We start from the raw sequence: 20,197 nt of genomic DNA, 5'->3' as shown, positions 1-20,197 counted from the left end.
CATGGAACAGAGGTTCAGGTTAACCAGAAGACTGGGCAAATGACTTGGTGATTTTAAAAGGCACACTAATAGATGCAAGCTACATTATTTGGAAGAAAGTTACTAAATTTGAAACTCAATTACTTGTAGGGGGTAAATATAAACATTAAAGAGCATCACAAAGTTTCATTAGCTCATAGTTATAAAATCGGCTGTTGTAAATTTATACCATATATTTTGTTTGCCAACAGGTTTACCTGGAAAATATAAAGTATGCCTATTCGCGATCAAAGAAGGTGATAGCACTTATCACCTTCTAGCAGGGTGCATTGTTTTCTTATTTATTAACTACATATAATATCTTAAAATTAATAAATTATATATTAATTAATGTAACTATAGTATATTAATATATTATCATATTATTGATCATTATTTGTCTTCTCTGCTAGAATATAAGCTCTACTCTGGCAGAGATATTCATAGTTGTTCACCAAGCATGTAGAACAGTGCCTGGCACACTCCACAAAACTTGTGGAATGAATGAATAAAATATAAAAGTGAAAATTAAAAGAAGGAAATAACTCTACTGAAGATACTTTACAGTACAACAGAATCAGATAATAATTTTTAAAAATCATCTCCAGGAAGAGTTAATTTGTTCTCATTAAAGAAAAAGTGCCATACCACCAGGACCTCTAGCATCACTCTCAGCTGGAGAAAGCCTTCTCCATCATGGACACGTCTTAGCACAGGGGTCTCCCCTCCCTAAAGACCTTTGGCTCTAGTTCACCACTCTCAGAATAGTAACCCCATACCTGGCTCTGGTACTTTCCGTCTGAACTGATTCTACCATAAAATTTATACTGCCACTTATTCAAGGGAATAAACATGGATTAAATGTTTAGCCCCAAGGTCCTGGAAACAGATTTGAATAAGAGTTGGAGCCAAAAAATTAGACATGGATTGAGACTATGAAGATTTCTATGTTCTTTCTGCTTATCCGAGCATTGAATTTTGAGGTAACCACTGAAAAGCACAACTGCAGCTTTTGGTTCAATCAGAATTTGATCATTAAATATCATTTAAGTATGAGCTATAGCTTTCCTGAAATATAAGGATAGCTCAAAATGTTTGGTAAGCTATAGATAACAATTGAGTGTATTAGACAACTCAGAAAAGATTGTGATGAATTTTGTGAAGGATAAAATTGAACCCCTTCTCCCTAATTACAACACCTCTCCATCTCAACATATACTGACTGCAACCCACACCCACACCCACAGTGTCACTACAAAAGAAAGTATTGCCTTGAAGATATCAATGACTTCCTTCTTGACAAATCCTCTTCTCAATGATTCTTTGGCCAGCAATTCATAATTTCTATTGTCTTAGTTTAGGTGGCATTCCACAATCCCAGATATTTTCCTGCTTTTACAAAGATCTGAGACATTTAACAGCACTCCTCACTAAAGTCATCCCATGGAGCTAAGTTTTCTCTTTTGCTCTTTTTCTTTTATTTCCATTGACAACTCACACATTTTTATAATATTACCTACTAGAGAGTGTGCTTTCTTAGAACAGTTATCATTCTGATGCTCAGTGAGTGTTCAAATATAGCTTCCTATTCAAAACAAGGTTTTTCCTTTTTTTCAAAAGTTCAAATAAAAACAAAAGTTTAAAAAAATGTATCTATCCTGCATTCTAAATAACTCATCTTAATGACTCTTCTTTTTATTGGCCAGGCTATTCCCTTCAATTCTCACAGCCACCATATTAGGCTAGGTCCAAAGCAAACTTGAAGTAAACATGTCTATTATAGGCTGAATCATATCCCCCGCACCCCTGCAAAATTCACATACTGAAGTCTTTACCCCTAGTACCTCACAATGTGTCTGCATTACAAATAGGGCCTTTAAAAAGATGATCAAGGTAAAATGAGGTCATATGGATGGACCCTAATACAATATGACTGGTGTCCTTATATGAAGAGATGAAGACAGACACACACAGAGGAAAGACCATGTGATAACACTGGAAGAAGATGACAAAAGAGAGACCCTCAGAAGAAACCAACCCTGCCCACACCTTGATCTCATACTTCTAGCCTCCAGAACCGTGAGGAAATAAATTCCTATTGTTTAAGACACCGAGTCTGTGGTACTTTGTTACGGCAGTTCTAGCAAACTAATACAACATCCATCTCATTATTTGATTCATTAACTTGGCCAATGACCCCCTTGTTCTCTGACCACAGTAAATACCTAGCATGTTTTTCTCTTGGCTATGGGTTTTTACCTCTTTATGCAATTTCCCTGATATAAAAGACACACATTAGGGGTCATTTCTGCTCCTCCTCTGCCCTTCCTTTCCATGTTCTCAATTATATCCATTACCATACTTCCCCTCAGTCATGCCACTCAAGATCAATTCACCCTAGATTTCCTCTTTAAATTAAAGCTTCCTCTATAAATCCATCCTTGCAATTAAAAAAAAAAAAAACTACTAGGCTCCTCCTAATTCCTATATCAATAATTGATCTTTTTCACTCAACTTGTATTCTACCTCCTCTTATAAGAATAGTCAAATTCCATTTTGAAATTCATATATTTAAAGTATATATCTCTTATGCTAGAAATTTCCTTTGTAGTCTTTCCTTAAGAAATCTAAAAATACCTGATATACCTCATGTACATTTTACTCATCCCCAAATTACTTTTAAGTGTTTATAAAAATAGAAGTATTTTTTGCTATACTCTATTTGAGTCAATTCTAACCTGCTAAGACACTAATATTTAAGATACCTTCCTAGAAGGGCTAGCTCAGCTAGGAAAACCTTAAGACCAGGGAGGTCTGTTATCACAACGACATTCTGGGAAAATTAATGCCTGCAAGTAAAAGACAAGACCTTAAAGTATAAAAAGCAAGTAAACAAATAAATGAAAACCCACCAAGTTTTCAATACACACACACACACACACACACACACACACACACACACACACGTTTAAAATACACACATTTCAAAGTACTTTAAATTATTAAAGAGGAACTATTATGCTTGCAATATCACATTTTGTATAACTGACTCTATTCACTTCTGCTAGTAAGATTGTGATTATGAAGAGGCACTGTACTAATTTTAGCAACACAAACCAACTGTTTTCATCTTTACATAGGGCAAATATTAATTATTTTTTTCATGTGCAACTATCTCCAACATGTTTCAGTCAACAGAATTATAATGGAAATTAATGAGAATTGTATGGTTTACATTTTCACTAACTTGAAACATAACCTTTAAACAAAATGGGTTCTACTTTATTGATATAATTTCTAAAAGGACAAGTTTTAGACAAAGCTAATAATAAGTTAATAGTCTTCAAATATGTGTTATGATAGGAATATTATGGGAGCCATAATACTTATTTTCCTGAATTGTTCAATTGGGTTAAAATATAAAAACAATAAATTTATAACATTTTATTATAATTTTTTCACCAATTTCTACCTCTAGGCCTAAAACTAGACAAAGACAAAAGAAAACATATCCAGATGATGAGAGTTTACTAGTCTAGAACATATTCTATGGAAAGATAGAGAAAGGTATCATGACAATCAAAGAGATAATGACTGGTCTATTAATTTAGATTTTTTTCAGTAGCAAGAAACAAGAAACTCTATGTAAATAGGCTTAAACAAAAAAAATTTTTACTGGCCCATATAACTGAACAGTCAAGAATAGATTTATATTCACATACAGCATGACCTCATCCTCAAATCTCATCAGAATCCTTTTCTTAGCTTTGCTTCCTCTGGTTTAAGTTTTAGGCTGTATATAATAGCCTCCTCAAAACTCCAGGCTCTCCCTTGGAGCTTCAATATCCATAAACCTCAATACTCACATCACCAAGCTCAGAGGAGAAAAGAGAGTATGTGCCCCAACATTCTCACCAAAATCCTCCTCTGTTTTATTCATATGGACCAGTTTAGAACACATGTGCTGTCTTCAGGTGGTATACTCTAAATAGATTAAGCAGAGTCTCACCTCTGAAGTTAGGCATGAAGTCAACCCAACAGGGAATGGTACCAGGAAAAAGGGAGCATGGATTTTGGCCAGCAAACTACCACTATAACAGGGATAGCAGATCTTCAAATGTTGAACACTACTGTTTCAGTATCATATCATATGAGAGCTTCCACTTTTCAAGCCAACTCTGTGAGCACAGTGTTAAAGGAATTTATTTACCTTGATTGTATTAGTTTTCTATTGCTGCATAACAAATTAACACAAACTCAGAGGCTTTAAACAACACCTATTTATTGTCTTGCCATTCTGTAGGTCAGAAGTCTGCACACAGCTTGACTGAGTCCTCTACTCAAGGTCTAATGAAGTTAAAATCAAGGTGTTGTCTTGGCTTCTTTCTCATCCAGAGCTCAGGGTCCACTTCCAAGCTCACGGGGTTGTGGCAGAATTCAGTTTCTTGTGGTTGTAGGACTGAGGCCCTGGTTTTCTTGCTGGCTGTCCACTGGAGACCACTCTCAGCATCTAAAGGATACTTTCAGGTCCTTGCACCATGGACCCCTCCATCTCAAAACCACCAATGGAGAATCTCTCTCAAATTGAATTCCTCTCACATTTCACATCTGTCTGACTTGTCTCTGATCTCTAACCACATATTTAAAGGACTCATATGATTAGGTAAGGCCCACCCAGATAATCCCTCTCTATTTAAGATTAACTGTTTGGGATCTTAATTACATCTGCAAAATCCCTTCACAGCAGTACCTAGATTTGATTGAATAACTAGGTGAAGGTATATATGTACACAGGGGCCAGAAATCTTAAGGACCATCTTAGAGTTCAGTCTACCACACTAATATATTTTGGTTTCACTTTTAGGGAGGGTAGAGTAAGAGTGCGCTAAAGGGGGTGGAGAAGGCTTTTGTTTTCTTAACAAATCCATTTGTTTTGTGGAAATACCACAAAAAAGAAAGCTATGGCACAAGAGGAATAGCCTAAAATTTTAAATAGCATGAAAAACACAAATAGAAAAGTAGAACAAAGAGGAGAGTCTGAGTTTTTAGTTCTAATTTTGGGTTTTTCTTTTTGTTTCATTTGCTTTTTAGCAAGTCAAGTGACAAATCTGGAACCTTAAATCAAAATGTTTTTTTAAGAGGGAAAGAAAGTTTATCTTTTAAAAAAGAGAACTCAATTATATCTAAATTTAGAGTATAGGTCAAGCTTTTTCTAATGCTTTCTTAGAAAATAAAAAAGGAAAGCCAAAGAAATCTTCCCTAAAAATCCAAATCAAATATTAGTTTATGGAAGTTCTAATTATCTTGGATATTTTCTGGTTAAAAGCATGTCTTGTTAAATGTCTCAGCTATACAATGTATTTTAAAAGAGAGAAAATGAGCAAAATGAACCATTTTTGTCTCTTAAGAAAAAAAGCTGTTCTTAAATTTTCCTCTGGATTAGTGATGTAAAAGTGAAGCATTGCCCTCTAGAGGAAAAAGAGCTTTCTAGAGCAGATAACTATTTCATAATAATGTAATGTTGCTATATACATACTGTCCTGCTAATTTCAGGTTTACGTTCTCCTGTAGGGTATAGAAAAGAAATAGAAAATAAGTTTGGTATAAGAAGTGCTAAAAAATTTTTTTAATAAATTTAGAATTTTTCAAGAGTTTGGTAAACTCTTTAATTTTTGGTATATTAATTTGTAAATCTTTAACCAATTATTTGCACTGTAATCATGAAATAAAGGTCTGTCTTAGAAAATGGAAAGTTTTTAGTTTTCTTAAAATGTGTAGATTTAAATCTACCAGACTTCTTCCCAGCTACTAAAACAACAGAACCATGTGTATGTAAAATACATATGATCTTATATTAAATTATAAAGAAAAGTGGCTAACAAAACTGACACATATAATTTTGCTACCATATTCAAACAATACTTAGGGAGTTTAAAAGCAAGTAAGAAATATAAGAGAATTTAAAATTTCAATGGCTATTTTGGCAATCCATGTCAAGAATTTCCCTATTACCAGAAGAGTTTTCAGCCTGCTCACATCATCCCAAGAGTCAAAGTCAGAAGCCGAATCAAGTTGTTTAAACATCCTGGTCTCTGCTTTTAATATAATTAATCAGTTGTTTTCAAATTATTCTCCCCAGAACCACAACCAGGAAGAGTTATGGGCACTGCCTCATCCATGTTTCCACCAGAGCAGACTTTCTCTAATCTTTCTGTTAGGGTTCCATATAAACTTAAACAGTTCCGGCTTTTAGAAAGGAAGAAAGGAAGGAAAAAAGGAAAGAGGAAAGGAAGGGAGGGAAAGAAGGAAGGAAGAAAGAGAAGGAGAGAGGGAGGGAGAGAAGAAGGGAAGGAGAGGAAAAAAAGCAGCTTAAAAACTGTTGGTCTCTTTAAATTCCCTTCTTAGATTATATAACTATTTCCTTTGTTTTTCCCTCTCCAGGGTTGGCAGCAACAAAGATCTGGTTGCTTCAGGCTACTTCCTAAAATGAGAGATAACAGGAAGTACAAACCCAAGCCTAAAGCAAATGGATGAAAACAGCATAAAGCATTATATGTTCTTAGCCTAGATTTCGACATTGTAGAAGACTTGTAGAAAATACACAGAAGAATATTTTACAATGTGAGTCTAAACACACTATATGATGCAGAAGATTTCTTTGTGTAACATGGCATTTGTCTTCCTCAACAAATACCTACCAGCTATCTCACATGACTTTCATAATTAGACATGTCCCTCCCACTTCTGTCTTACTCCAAGGTACCATGGTATATTTACACATTATAAATGTCTTAAATATTTACAGATCTACTAATATGTCACAAGATAGCAGGATGAGAGGTTTTTGGTTTTTTTTTTAATTTATTTATTTATTATTTATTTATTTATTTTTGGCTGTGTGGGGTCTTCGTTTCTGTGCGAGGGCTTTCTCTAGTTGCGGCGAGCGGGGGCCACTCTTCATCGTGGTGCGTGGGCCTCTCACTATCGTGGCCTCTCTTGTTGCGGAGCGCAGGCTCCAGATGCGCAGGCTCAGTAGTTGTGGCTCATGGGCCCAGTTGCTCCGTGGCATGTGGGATCTTCCCAGACCAGGGCTCGAACCCGTGTCCCCTGCATTGGCAGGCAGACTCTCAACCACTGCACCACCAGGGAAGCCCAGGATGAGAGGTTTTAATGAACTATTAAGGGAAATTGCCAAGAGAAGTTTCTGGTTTGCCTCTCTCTGTTGATTTTCCATAAGCAAAGGATTAAACTACTCTTTGGGAAAGAAACTGGGAACCATAGTTTTTTTTGCATCTTGAGATTCAACCATATTGTAAAATTCTCAGTCACTTGTTTTGAATGCAAAGATTCTTTGACCAGTGCATGAGGAATTTTAGGACACAAACTACTTATACTCATGGAATCATGGAATCCAAATTGGCTAGGCTTACATCAATCCTGGCTTGTTTTCATCCCCTCTTCACCAGCAGCTATCAGATGTGGCAGCACCACCACAGAAGAAACGAAACTCTTCCTGAATAACTCTTAGAACATCCCTTCCACTTTCTCCTGACATTTGCAGAAGTTGCTTACTACTCTAAACTTGCAATTAGCAAGCACTTCAGAAGCCCTTCTATTTTTTAATCCATCCAGTTGAGCCAAATTCCATCACTGCTCTACCTCCAGCCTCTCCCATCCTCTCCTACAAACCTACCTGGTAAGTGCTAAATCCCTTCTTCCCCCCAACTCAGTCACCTCATTTTTGTCTACTGCCAAATAATTTGTCTTCACATAACAGGTTTTAAAAATAACTCTCTCACTTAAGAAACTGTCTGATATAACTAAGCAGAAATGCAACTGAATAGACAAAGAATTAGAGAAGAATAGGATTTTACACCAGAAATTTCTACAAAAAAACATTTTGGAGCAGAAATGTTTAAAATTAGTCAATGAATAGTGTCAAAACCCAGCTCTCAATCCAAATCCTATCCATGATTTCCTTTCACACAAGCTTGGAAGATGTAATAATGTTATATTAACTATCTTCAATAAATTATTTTCAAAATTAATCATGCCCTTTAAAGGTCTCCCCAAATATGATCAAATCCTTTATGTGTGACTGACTGCATGACAGGTTAAACAATGTACACGATGGATATCGGTGTTCCAAACATACCCGAAGCATCCTGGAAAGAAAGGAGGCCCGGTACTATCCCCTATTGAGAACAAGAGGTCCCCAAATTATCTATTGTTCTTGAACCATTATAATAATAGCTCACATTTATTGTGTACTTACTGCATGTCGCATACTATAAAAGCACTTTTTTATATATTAACCTATCTTAAGAGTATGATTATTATTGGCATTTTACAGACGAAGAGACGCATAGACAGGTTAATAATCTGCCAAAATTCACCGTTGGCAGAGCCAGGATTTAAACCCAGGCAGTCTGGCTGTGGGCCCCAACTACCTTGAAAAGCCTCCAAAAAGTCTAGTAAGGAAATGTCTGCTTAGATCCTAAAGATACTGCAGAGATTTCCCCATCTTAGCAAGCTAGCCTAAAAATTGTACAGCACTGCAATAATGTTCTTTAGAATGACAATAAATACTTTATTTAAAGAAATGAAAAGAGACACAGGTGAAATGCAACGGTTAGAAATTCTCTGACTAACAAATATAAGAGAAGGAACATTTGAAAGTCATAGATTAATCGTCTATGAATATTCTTAATATGTTTCAAAACAGAGAAAGGATTCTTACACTTGGAACTTGAAGAACTCTGCCTTTTCAAGATGACTAGTTCCTCTGCATTTTGTGAAAACCTTTTACACTCCTAAAGGTTTTCCATTCCTGAAAATTTCTTAAAAATTCAAACTGAAAAAGTAAAATAGGGAGTAAAAGAAGGCGAAGGAACTTAACTTGGAATAAAAACTGAAAATATCACCCTTAATTATCAAAACAAATATCTTACTTTTGGAAAAACAAACAACATATCTATATTAGGAAAAACAGTATACAAACTTGAAGCTGCAATGTGAAATAATTCTTCTGTTTACTTTTCTAAGAAAAGGTATGTGTTTCATGGTGATATCAAAGAGATTGATTTGAAAATGGCCCATCTGGTACTACATTGGACAACTAAAATCCACATAAATTAAACTATTTAAAAATAAATATAGGGCTTCCCTGGTGATGCAGTGGTTAAGAATCTGCCTGCCAATGCAAGGGACACAGGTTCGAGCCCTGGCCTGGGAAGATCCCACATGCCGCAGAGCAACTAAGCCCGTGCGTCACAACTACTGAGCCTGCGCTCTAGAGCCCGCGAGCCGCAACTACTGAGCCCACGTGCCACAACTTCGGAAGCCCGTGCACCTAGAGCCCGTGCTCCGCAACAAGAGAAGCCACGACAATGAGAAGCCTGCGCGCTGCAAGGAAGAGCAGTCCCTGCTCGCCGCAACTAGAGAAAGCCTGTGCGCAGCAGTGAAGACCCAACACAGCCAAAAATAAATAAATAAATAAATAAACATAAATTTTTTTTAAAAAGTCAAAAGACAACCCATAGAATGGAGAAAAAAATTAAAAATAAATAAATAAATAAATATAACTCATCCTTTGTAAGAATTTGACTTTGAAAATTACATTACTCTTAAATCTATCAACAGCAAAGAGCCTTCTTTGGTCTGAGGGCTTTGGGAGGTCTGAAATTTTACAATATGGGGGCCTCTCTTTAATGAAAACAGTAACAAACATAAAATTTTGTAAAAAAGTAAAAATTTGTTTAAAATTAGAAAAGAAATCACAACAAATTATAGATTTTTAAAAGCTGAAAAATACAACAAACACTTCACAAAAATGGAGACAAATATATTTTTATTATCTGTCTATTGCCATAATACATTTTTTCGGCTCTATACTATTTAACCACCTCTTAAAATATCAATCATTTGAAATATCATTTCCTATGAAGACAGGAAAGCTAATTTGGTCTTTTATTCCAGCATGTCAGCCTTTAAAAAAGCCCACTCAAGCAAGGGTCCCTAAAGCTTAAGCTTCACTATTTTAACCATAAGTTCACCTCTACTTTGAACATATGTTGTCAAATGGCTTTGAAATATATATACATTTTACTGAAATATAATAGTAACTACACATAGCTTCTTACTATGATTTTGATTTTTAATTGAGATATTCCTTTCAACTCTCTCAAATGAATTTCTTCTTGCCTTAAGAACTCAACTTCAGATACAAATTTTTCATACTAAATCATTTCCATTTCTATTCCATGGGAAATTTTTAAAACATAATATATTCTGATCATTGACCTCATACCAGGCTAGATTTTCCAATTCTCATCCTGAAAGGAAAAGCAAACATGGAGCTTTTTACTTCACATTTTCTTAAAAGTATTATAAATGTTTGAAACAAAAAGGCCTTCTGAACCACAGCTCTTCATAATTACTGCAGAAAAGGTACATACCATATATGTGTTACATTCCAATAATGGTTACCAATGAAAATAAATAAGGATATGTGTCTAATTGTAACTTTTCTGTAAGCATCAACTTCCTGACATGTCTTTAGTTACATAATGAGCCTAAAGGAAAGTTCATCAACTGTGGTTCCTACACAGAATAAAATATTACATGCAAATTTGTTTTGAGGTCTTGAATATGTTGTTATCATCAATATAATTTTAGATTTATGTTATGTTTATATTATTTAATTTTACATCATTTTATTTGTACTTAGCAACTATAGCTACCAACCTTCCCTCCAAATAACTCACCTCCCCATTTTTATGTGAAAAATAACATAAATTTATTTAAGGCAAAAAATATGAAATTTAATTACCATTGAAAATGTCATCTGAAATTCTAATTTTTTCAGTTTTAATGGAAGACTAAAATAATCTATGTACGCCCTGATGTCTACCAAAGGCATACTTCTCATTCCTTTCAATACGTACCCACTAAATATATGTAAAAAACATTCAAGGGCTTCCCTGGTGGTGCAGTGGTTGAGAACCTGCCTGCTAATGCAGGGGACACAGGTTCGAGCCCTGGTCTGGGAAGATCCCACATGCCGCGGAGCAACTGGGCCCGTGAGCCACAATTACTGAGCCTGCGCGTCTGGAGCCTGTGCTCCGCAACAAGAGAGGCCACGATAGTGAGAGGCCCACGCACCACGATGAAGAGTGGCCCCCGCTTGCTGCAACTGGAGAAAGCCCTCACACAGAAACGAAGACCCAACACAGCCATAAATAAATAAATAAATAAATAAATAAATAAATAAATAAATAAATAAATAAATAAATAAAAAAAAATATAAAAAAAAAAATTCAAAAAAAAAGGGAAAACAACTCTGAGATAAGTGCCACTTGATTAAAGCTCAGGTAATACATTATTTCTATGTAAAAGTTAAAATTGTGATTTAGCTGTTTACCTTCACATTTGTAATAATACCTAGGATAGTTTTATATCAAAAGGAAAAAGATCTGAAGTCACTGACAGCCAATTAAAGTTTCTCTCAATATTTAAAAATGTTCTTAACAAGGACAATTAAGCACAAGTTCTGACTTACAAATAAAAGGAATAATAAACAAATAGTTCAAGAAAATTAAGGAATAATGAAAATTATATTTGAAACCAAAAGGTTTTATCTAATTATATAAGAAATAAAATTAGGATTATTCAGTTTTAATTTCAAGAATAATGTAATGGTCAGATACAAAAATGTTGTGTTTTTGTACATAGTATTCCTCATTACTTTGCCATTTCTACATATTTATTGCACAGTTAATACTTAACTTTTTAGTTACACTAAGCAAAGTAAATGACTGTGGTATTCATTTATTTACTGTGTGGTTAATGTAATGAATAAAATGTGCTCTGTGTGCACAAAACCAGATTCAAATATTTAATCAGCAGTTGCCAAAACTAAAGTTATTTTTCTCAAAAAGTGTACAAGTTGAGTAGGACTTTTTTTTTAAAAATGGAAATTTTGTATTCATTAGTTTTCATTACTAATGTAATTTTAAAGTGCAAAGCTCTAAAGCATCTGGTAACTGGAGCCAAGTTTCACAACTCACATTTATCAGTACACAAATATTGACATTATGGTGCCTATCTCATTTGACTTGTGAAATTCTGCTATTCCTGACTCCCAAGGTACCATGATATATAGACTTGTAAAGCTTTCCCGACACTTTTGCCCTTATCATGTAAAAAATCAAATGAGTCACACTTTGCTGCCAGATCAACAGAATAACAGGTTTCTTGGTAAAAATCATGGATATTTTTCCCAGAAAAATTCTAAATAAAAAATAGACCATTCATATTATCTGTAACAGCATCTACCTTTTTTTAATTTACAACACATCAATACACATAAGGTCTACTCTATAAATGTGATCCCAATGTTATTTTCTAGTCTAAACATATCCTCATTAAATTCTGTGACCCTGCAGTTTTTCTGTAACATTAAGTTCTCAATTTCTTATAATACATGAATTTATTATTTACATTTTTAGTAGAGTAAATACTCTTTGCAACTTTGCAAAGCACTAGAAATGAATGGGCTTTATAAAGCACAAATCATAAAACAGAAAATTAGCAAAGTAAATACCCTCTGTTACAAAATGCAGCACAAGAACAAAGCATTTGCCAGGAAAGCACTCTAATATCACCCCTCCCTTCCTCCTTACTTTTCCTTTCTTCACCAAATGTACACAGGCAACAAAGCAATGACAACCAATATTTCTTTTCCACTAACATTATCCTTACTCTCTTTCAACAGTGTATGCAGTATAGGGACTATCATTCTATTTTGTAAGTAGCTGATCACAAGGATCTCAAGAAAGTGGCCAAAGCCTCAAATTTGTCCCCATAATTTCCTCAATAATATCACATGCCAGAACAGCCCTGCAGTGCCCATAGTTCCTTCAAGTAGAAATGTTATCTTAAAATAACCCTGTCCTATACTTTTAGGGGAGAAAATCTATAACTGAATGCTATTAAGATAAAATAAATTAATAAAATAATTAGAACCCAATGAGTTCCAATGATGACTGGTGATATTTAATGCTTGAAATACCATGAATAACACATCTAATACTTTATGATATCATACTTTTGTTTATCATTTGCTCTCATTTGTTTATAATGAACAGTCTATGAGGCTGGGAGATCAAAGTTTACCATAGTTTACAAGTAAGGAAATTGAAGATCAGAGAATTTAAGCAACTTGTTTAAGGTCACACAGCTAGGAAGTAACAGAAAAGAGGTAGAAGCCAAACTTGTTAATGATGCTTTCAGGACTATTTCTACCAGCACTGAATCTATATCCTTAGATTTAATTTCACAAAGTATTTATCACGAAACAAGTTCTCAATAAAGCACCCATTATGTGGTTATACCATACTGAAGACCATGATCATGATCAAATCTTCTTTACTATTTTCTTAAAAGAAAGCAACATCTGATGAATTCCCCTAAAATTTTTGAAATTCCATTTGTATTACTTCTATCATATCTAGTTTTTAAACTTTGTTTTATTTTGTATTGAGGAAAGCTATAATGGAATGCTTTGGTCTTCTCTGGCTGTCGTCAAGCTCTATTTTACTGCTAACAGTGAAAGCTAATGCTAATATAAAGTTATAACAGTGTGTTATATAGAAAGGAACTGAGGCTACTGTTTTAGACCAGAACTAGGAAACTGTGCACACAGTAACCCCAAATCAGTAACAGTGAGAAATTTATTCAGGACTTTCCTCTACAGTTTGAAACCTAAAGAATATCCATTCTTCCGCCCCCTAAAAATATACCCAATTAAATAAAGGTTGGTAGTTACCAACCAACCTCCTGAAGTAAAGGTATTTTATCCTCTGGATAATATCTGAACTTTAAAAAGTATATGTTTTTTAAATAGAATATATTCCATCATAAGGTTGTTAGTCTATTTGTTAAAAGAATGGAGAAAAATATAAGGAGAAAGAGAATCTAAGAAAGAAGCAGAAGCAGAAGTAGCAAAAGCAGGAGGAGGAGGAGGAAGAGGAGAAGAAAAAGCAGCAGCAGCAGCAGCAGCAGGAACTTGCTGCCACTCTCCATTCCCTCACTTACTTCTCAACTCTTTATAATCTGATTTTTGCTCACGAGACTACAGAATATTCTCTACATCAAATAAACAACTTTACTCAGTAGCTTGTTTTCTGTCCTTATCCCATTTGAACTATCAGCAGCATGTGACATGTTTAATTTCTCTATTTGTTAAAACTATCCTCTTGGTTTTTAAGACAATTCTCTTCCCACAGATTTATTCCCTGATGTTTCTTTTATTTCCATTTACCACCTTAAATGTTCATGTCACCCAGAAAAGATGAAGTTATTTATAATAAACTTAACTGAGTCCCAGAATAAAGCTCAAGACTATTTTAGGTACAGAAATATATAGCACCCAATAAACTAAAATCACAATGTCTGGCAGTTAATGAAAAATTACCAGGCAGGCAAAGAAGCAGAAAAGTACAAGCCATAAAGCAGAGAAATTAATCACTAAAACCAACTCAAAAATGACACAGATGGTACATTTAAGAGACAAGGACATTACAACAGTTACCATCACTATATTCCATACATAAAGAAACTAGAGGAAACTTGAGCATGTTATGTTTAAATGTAAAAGACACACCAAACCCAAATCAAACTTCTAGATGTGAAAACTACAAATGTCTCAAATGAAAAATTCACTGAATATAACTAACAGCAGATTGGAAACTGCAGAAGAAAATAGCAAAGTCAAAACTTGAAGACATGGCAATAGAAACTATCCAAAATGAAACATAAAGAGAAAAAAAGACTGAAAAAAAAAATGAATAGAGTATCAGTAAGTTGTGAGGCAACTTCAGATAACCCAATATGTGTGTAATTAGAGTCACCAAAAAGAAGACAGAAAAATATTTGAAGAAATAAAGGCTGAAATGTTTCCAAATTTGATGAAAACTATAAACTCATAGATCTAAGACACTCAATAAACCCTGAGCAGAAGAAACATGAAGAAATTACACACAAGCACATCATAATCAAGCTACTTAAAACTAATGACAAAGAGAACATCTTTAAAACAGCCAGAAGTATAAATTTTTTAAAATAATAATAAAATATCTTTTCTTGTGGTCATGTTCCCTTTAAAACCAATCTACACTCCTCTTTCTGTAGCTTTTCCAATTAGGACCAATATTTTATTTTTAAGCTAGAAATTTATATATACATATAAACATATATAATATATAATTATAAATTATATACTTAATATAAATTAAATATAAAATTCAGAAGCAGTGCTGGGAGTATGGTGAGGCAAAAGAAGAGAAGTTCCTCCAGCATAAAATTTTAAGGAAGTACTTACCTGACCCTGAGAGGGACTGCCTCCTTAAATTTTCAGCCTAGGAGTCTTTCTTGCCTCTCCCTAGGCCCGGCCTTATTCTGCAACAATCATCAAAGAACCCCTCTTAATGAGTTTTACTGACAAACACTAGAGCCTCATTAGGAACTAAAGATTCCTAAAGATTCACTTGTATCCTAGAGTTTATATTTTCCAGGAAACATTTAAAATTCATCTCATTTGTCAACAAACAAGCAAAAATTCAGCACTATTTAAGTGTCTGAATCCCCTGAGGATACAACACAAGATCCTTACTTTAAGAAGTTCATGTCTAACTGCCAAATGTAAAATAGATAGCTAGTGGGAAGCAGCTGCATAGCACAGGGAGATCAGCTCGGTGCTTTGTGACCACCTAGAGGGGAGGGACAGGGAGGGTGGGAGGGAGACGCAAGAGGGAGGGGATATGGGGATATATGTATACATATAGCTGATTCACTTTGTTATACAGCAGAAACTAACACACCATTGTAAAGCAATTATACTCCAATAAAGATGTTAAAAAAAAAGTCTAGCAAGGAAAGTTAACAAATGAACACTTACCATGAAAAATGGTAAGTATTAAAAGGAGGTACGGACTAGGAGCTTCTCAGGCACTGGGAAGAGAGAGCCTAACACTAAAGACTGGAAAAGGGTTCCAGGGAAAGGCTCTGCAGGAAGAACAGTCCTTCTGTGGTAGGGGATGCAAACTCATGACTACAGACCAAATATAAGAAAAAGTGACAGTGCATGCACAATGATTACATGTCAGTGTGCAGGGAGAAGAGGGAGTGGTGGGAACTATGGCAAACTGGAGCATGGTCCAAAAGGTGCAGTTACTCAACTCAGCTAATGGTTGCTATGTGGGCAACAGGTTCACCATGGTCAGATATTCCATTTTTCCAGAGGTTAGAAACTTGAATTTTTGTGCAAAAATTCTCAACTGTTATGTACTTGCCATTAATTCACACTTTTAAAAAACACCATGCAAGCCAAATAAAATATTAACTGTAGGCCAGACTCAGCACACAAACTGGCTATTTAAAATCTCCACCTTATAGTTCTCCCTGACCCCAGTACAAGAAATTTAGGAACTCAGGATCCAAGCATTCAGATTAATACAACTTCTTAAAACCACTGAGATGTTTAATTGTATTTTTTCTTAACTCTTGACTTTCCCAGGTTGGAGAACCTTGATGCACGTGCAAAGTAACTTTTCATGACCCCTTATATGGGTTTCCCCCTATTATTTCATGTGGTTCTTAAGGAATATTAAACTAGAAGTGTTTCCAATCTTAAATTATACTAAAAGAGCAAAGATATAAACACTCTATTAGAACATCCAATCAGAATTTGTACCTGGATGATGTCAAAGTCCAAATGCTCAAAATACTCTAGTTTTAAGATCTACATTCTATTAATGAGATTACTTTAAAGTCCTTTTAAAAATGATAATCTCTAAAGCAAATTGAATTTTGAGAAGATTATGATTATGCAAACACAAAGAGAGAGAGAAAAATGGCCAAAGTTATCAGTTATTCAAGAGCTAATGAAGAATGCCTTGGTTTTTCTTTCTGCTACTTATCCTTCATGCATAAGAAAAATAAACAGATGGGGTATTTATGAAATAAAAAAACACCAAGTTATTCTAAAACTAAGGATATCATTTTAGTACGTTGCAACTTGGGAAAATAATACTGGAATGAAAAATCAAGAATTATTTATTAAATCCTGCATTTCATAATTAACATATTCCTTATTACTCAGAATTCATCTACATGTAGGACTTGGTCACAATCCAGTAAGAATGAAAATATTGACCTTAAAAAGTTTAATGAAAGCAAATTAAATAAGAGATAAAAAACACATTCAAAATTCAATTATTAATAAATTAATTTATCACAAATAGTTTGAACAGACCAATAGGTGAATGACCTAAAAATGACCAGTGTGCCCATTCTATGCTCAATCTGGTATTTCAGAATTAAAATATTTTCAGAAACAGATTATTATAATATAACCAACTTTGCTCTCATCATAACAGAATAAAAGAAAGCATTAAAAACAAACTACTACTGCTGTTACTTGGACTTTTCTTTGTAGATTCAGGGTGTGTGAAGACTCAAGAAAGTAACAATCTTCAGGGTCATCAGACCATATGACCCTGATGATATCTCTTGATAAAATAAAAATTTCACCATGTATTCTGGAAAAACAGAATAAAATCTGAATGTACCAGAATATTTTCTACTGCCAGTGATAATGTGGCAGTGATGGCAGCCGGGGACAAAGGTGGGGGGGTGTAGTTCTGAATCTTTGGTGATACCTCTATCTTCTTCAGAAGTCCACAAGTTCCTTAAGGGCAGGAGCTATGTCTGTTTTATTCATTGTGACATACCCAGCACCTAGCACATGGCAGTACACAAATATTTTAATAAATAAGTGAAATAAGTAAGTATATTGTGTGCTGTCCAATAATTATAATATAAACTTAGCTAAATATTTTATTCAATATGGTCATGGAATGGGATTTCTGATTGATTAATTAATTAATATTGTTAATAGAGAAGTTCCCTTTAAGTTAGAGACGGCTGTAAACACACACACACACATAAACACACACAGAGACTTTGAATTCAAGCTGAATTGAGTTTAATTTCTAGATTGGCCATTTAGAATTACTTAACCTCTCTGAGTTTCAGTTTCCTCACTGATAAAATGGGAGTAACACTGTCTACCCACCTCACTAAAGAGGGCAAGAGGACTAGCAGAAAGCACATGTGAAATACGTGGCATAGCATTTGGTCAAAAGTGGTAGCTATTATCATTTTGAAGAAACAATAATTAAAAACAAAACTAAACCATAAAATCCATACCAAACTGAGTTTAAGTGTTTTTGTTCATTCAGGTCATACTTCAATATCTTTCAGAGTTCTTAGTTTGAAGTGATGATGACAACAAAACAATAGCAGAACTGGCAGTTAGCAGAGACCTACGTGCTATGATTCTAGACAATTAAAGATTCTTCTAATGCACTGAAGCACTATGCACCAGGCGCCTGCATGACAAGCATATTAAACAGACAAAAATTCCTTAAAGAGTTGATGTTCGGTGGGGGTTGGGGGAAGGAGGTGAGGAGACAGATGATTAATAATAAACATTATAAATATGTATTATGTATCAGCAAGTGATAAGTGCTATTAATAGAGAGCACAGACTATGGGAAGATGGGACTACAGGGTTGGTGGAGATGAAATTATAATTTCAAATTGGTTGGTCAGAGCAGGTCCCATTGGGAAGAGAATATTTAGGGGAAGATTTGAAGGAGGGGAAAGACTTGGCTATGTGAATATCATTCCAAAAATAGATGCATAATCAATAATTTTCTTAATTTGTAAATTACTGATTCTCTATTCCAATTAATTCTCTATTAATCCTCTTTTTAGTCATATCAATTTTTTCTTACTCTTTCTTACTCAAAAAATGTTTCAGGTAATTTGTTAGAAACGATCAAAAAGAAAGATCAAAAAGAACACTGTTGGGGTTCCCTGGTGGCTCAGTGGTTAAGAATCTGCCTGCCAATTCAGGGGACACGGGTTCGACCCCCTCGTCCGGGAAGATCCCACATGCCGTGGAGCAACTAAACCTGTCTGCCACAACTACTGAGCCTGCACCCTAGAGCCCGTGAGCCACAACTACTGAGCCTCCATGCTGCAACTACTGAAGCACGCACGCCTAGAGCCTGTGCTCCACAACAAGAGAAGCCCCTGCTCGCCGCAACCAGAGAAAGCCCAGGTGCAGCAATGAGGACCCAATGCAGCCAAAAATAAAATGAATAAAATAAATTAATTTTAAAAAAATAATAAAAATAAATAAAATAAAATACTATAATTTAAAAAAAGAACACTCATTCAGTGAGCACCCAATGAACATATTTTTAATAAATGTTTTAAGAGGCAAATTAGATTAGCATGTTTAAATTTCAGAGATGATCCTTCAGCTAATTTAAATATCTTTAAAATAATGCATTTAATAGCATTGTCTCTATAAAATCTCAAATAAGTGACCAATATTTTTTAGCACAACATGCAAATATGACTGCCATTCTAAGTAGACCAGCAGATTTCTGTTTCTCGAGAAGCAAGATAACCATAAACTATACAATTTTCTATAGGAAAGCATAATAAAAAGAGCTGAGAAGATTCTTGGGAATAATTACCCAGATATTTTAGTAATCAGATCTCTGTGTGTGCTCCAAAAAAGAAGAAATTACACAACCAGACTAACTAAATAACATCACTTCAAGAAAAATAGAGAAATGATAAAAACCATAAAAGATTATAAACGTTTAACAGAGAAAAATGAACCATATAATAGAGCTATGAACTCTCTAACAGTTCTGAAAAATATTCAATCTGAATTATAAAATAAGTGTTCAAATATATATTTTAATATCCTCCCCAGCACATTTCAGTATTTCCCTGAACCAATTTTATGTACATGTAATTTATGTTCCTGTGTCAAACACCTGCATGTTATAAATGTATTAGCACAAAAACCTATTTTGAGGATTTTATTAAATCAGAAGTATGTACTAGTACGCTTCCATTCAGTTGAAGAAGTTAATACAAGAGCTGTTGGCTAGTTACGGTACAAAACTGAGCCAGGAAAAACATTCATTTATTTATATACTGCAGCACCTGAAAATGTTTCATTTACACTGTGCCCAGAACCACAAAATTTATCAGACTCTCCCATCCAAGCAAAGGCTACATTTCCAAAGAC

The 20,197-nt window shown here is 34.5% G+C and overlaps 2 long non-coding RNA genes across 4 annotated transcripts in view; one reads left to right on the top strand and one right to left on the bottom strand.

The window, feature by feature from the left end:
* LOC309622557 overlaps positions 1-7,287 on the top strand; it is a 33,127-nt gene extending 25,840 nt beyond the window's left edge. Inside the window, exons 2-3 of one of the 2 annotated variants that reach the window (XR_014240971.1) lie at positions 6,460-6,858; positions 7,183-7,287. This is a non-coding gene — a long non-coding RNA (uncharacterized lncRNA). Of the gene's footprint in view, positions 1-6,459 lie in introns of both variants that reach the window. The other variant, XR_014240972.1, reaches the window with a different exon arrangement.
* LOC309622542 overlaps positions 1-20,197 on the bottom strand; it is a 608,620-nt gene that overhangs the window by 569,490 nt on the left and 18,933 nt on the right. Inside the window, exon 2 of one of the 2 annotated variants that reach the window (XR_014240955.1) lies at positions 15,401-15,477. The exons of the other annotated variant lie outside the window; for it this stretch is intronic. This is a non-coding gene — a long non-coding RNA (uncharacterized lncRNA). The remainder of the gene's footprint in view (positions 1-15,400; positions 15,478-20,197) is intronic. 2 annotated transcript variants of the gene reach the window in all.

The sequence above is a fragment of the Balaenoptera borealis genome (genome assembly GCF_965194805.1).
Source record: "Balaenoptera borealis genome assembly, chromosome: 2".
NCBI classification, from domain to species: domain Eukaryota; kingdom Metazoa; phylum Chordata; class Mammalia; order Artiodactyla; family Balaenopteridae; genus Balaenoptera; species Balaenoptera borealis.
The sequence above is the reverse complement of the archived record's forward strand: the minus strand, read 5'-3'. Positions and strand labels throughout refer to the sequence as shown.